This window comes from Cebus imitator, unplaced genomic scaffold (genome assembly GCF_001604975.1).
Source record: "Cebus imitator isolate Cc_AM_T3 unplaced genomic scaffold, Cebus_imitator-1.0 Scaffold571, whole genome shotgun sequence".
Taxonomy (NCBI): Eukaryota; Metazoa; Chordata; class Mammalia; order Primates; family Cebidae; genus Cebus; species Cebus imitator.
Window position 1 is genome coordinate 90,021 of NW_016107886.1, and position 2,469 is coordinate 92,489.

Here is a 2,469-nt window from a genome sequence, read left to right on the forward strand (position 1 = left end):
TTTTTTGAGACAAGGTCTCACTGTTTCCCAGGCCAAGTGCAGGCGTGTTCACAGAGATGATGCCCCTGCTGGTCAAACTGGGTGTTGTGCCCTGCTTTGTTTCCAAGCCAGGCCCCTCCTTAGGCAATCTGCTGGTCTCCTATTTGGGAGGTCACCGTACTAATGTCGAATTTTATGCAGACATCTGATCAGCATAGCACACTGCAGCTCAGAGCTCCTGGGCTCAAGCAATCTTCCTGCCTCAGACACCTGGGTAGCAGGAACTACAGGCACACGCCACCATGCCTGGCTGCTACACCTGTGTTCATTGCAGTATCACAACAGCATCATCTACAGCAACCACAAGGTATAAACCACCTAATGTAAGGTTGACTGAAAGGCTGGACAAGGCAGACCCAGGGTCAGGTTTAGCAAGTTTATTTCAACCTTCCAGGCTGGCTGCCTCACCACAGGCAGTGAAGGCAGCAGCCTGGCTTACAGACTGTAGGGATTATGTAGGGATTCGCAGGTGGGTGGGTGCTATTCTAAGAAAAACTGCCTCTTAGTTCTTAGGTGCTAACATCCTGCTTAATTGGGTCACCATCCTGGGTTCGAGAGCCAGGTGTGACCACATGCTGGAACCTAGATGCCCTGTTTGCAAGGCGTGAGGGTGTTTTTGCTGTGAGCTCAGCTTATCAGGGGAGAACGGGGAGGTGGTCTATGGGCTTGCCTTGCTGTGACTCTAACACCTAAAAATCTATTGAGGAATAGATTGATAAACAAAATGTGCTATAGACATAAAATGGATGTTAGTGAGCTTTGAAAAGGGAGGGAATTCTCATAATTGCTAACACATAGATAAAACTTAAAAACATTGAGTGAAATGTCAAGATGCAGACGACATGATTCCATCTATATGAAGAACCTGGAGCAGGCAAATTAATAAAGAGATAAAGTAGAATAGAGGTTTTCAGGGCTGGCAGAGGCAGAAATGGAGGGTTAGTGTTTAATGGGCACAGCGTTCCTGTCTGAGGTGATAGGAAGCTCTGGAAATGGATAGTGGTGATGATTGCACAGCAGTGTGAATGTAGTTAATGATACTGAATGCTTTACCAAAACCAACAAAAACTAACAAACACAAACACATCGCTTAGGCTTCCCAGTTGGACAGGCCATGCGACTGGTTCTTGCGAGAGCTGCTTCAAGACCCCTGTTGGTTGTACTTAGGCCTGATTGCTCTGGAAAGCCCCACACATGAAAGCCAGCTCTGGTTCTGTCCCTTCTCACTCCATTCCTCTGCTCCCACCGTCCCTCAGCTGGGCGTTTTGAGAAAAGTAAGATGTAAAACTGTTCTGATTATTTATATAACCAAATAATCTCTAGGACTATTGCTAACTAACCCATGGGACTCCCACTACCTACATGAAATTCTGATGAGGTGAAGGGTCCCTAGAATCCTGCCACCTAGTCAGGAACTTGGGTGTCAGTAATTTCTTTATTTGTGCTACAAGCAGGGGTGGGGAAAGAGAAATGAACAGACTTGGAAGCTTCTCTGAGGCCCTAGAGAAGACCTCTGGGCTCCAAACAACAGAGGGCAGGAGCAGGGAGGGGAGTTGATGGCTCCCAACTCTTTTTCCAGCCCCTGCTCCCCTGTTTCTCCCCTTCACCACTGCAGCTTCCCCAGGTCCTGGATCCTGGGTCATCATCTCTTTGAAACACCTCCCTTCTATCCCTTTTAATAAAGGAGCATGAGTTAAGTGAGCATGCTGATTTGTATTCACTTACATTGATTCAGAAATTGTGTTTAGTTCCACACAAGAAAAGGAATGTGGATCTTTTTCACAAAAAAAAGTGTGAATGTAGTTAATGATGCTGAATGCTTTACCATTTTTTACCATGTAAAAAATAATGCTGAAAAAAGTCGCTGTGTATCATCTTAATCATGTTTTCCTGGGATATAATCCATACATGACATCTGTTTAAGACCATTGCATCTGTATATGTGGTTTGTTTTCCCTTCATGTAAAATAGAGTGTTGGACCACATGGGTTTGGGCCACAGTCCAGAAAGACACAATCCTGAACATCATAATCCCAAATGTTGAAGTCCCAAAAGAACTAAATCACTACAGTCTAAAATCCTGAAAATTACAATTCTCAAAAAAAAAGTTCTGAAAATACAATTCTGGAAAAAATATTAAAATATACTTTAAAAAGCATTTATTTATATTTTTAAGATGGGATATATTTGAGAAACCTATGAAACACAACCGAACAGTTCCTAGGCCACTTTACACAATCAATAGGCACTAATAACGTACATATGTTTGCAAGCATAACACTCAAGTATACTAATGAGAGTCTTAGGGGTATAGCAGTAATGAGCAGATGAGTTGTACTCATAAAGAAATGGTTCCAAAAATGTCTGAATGTATGGTTGGTAGCTGGGTGCGGTCAGCTGAAAGACTGTGACCGACAAACTAAGTCTTTT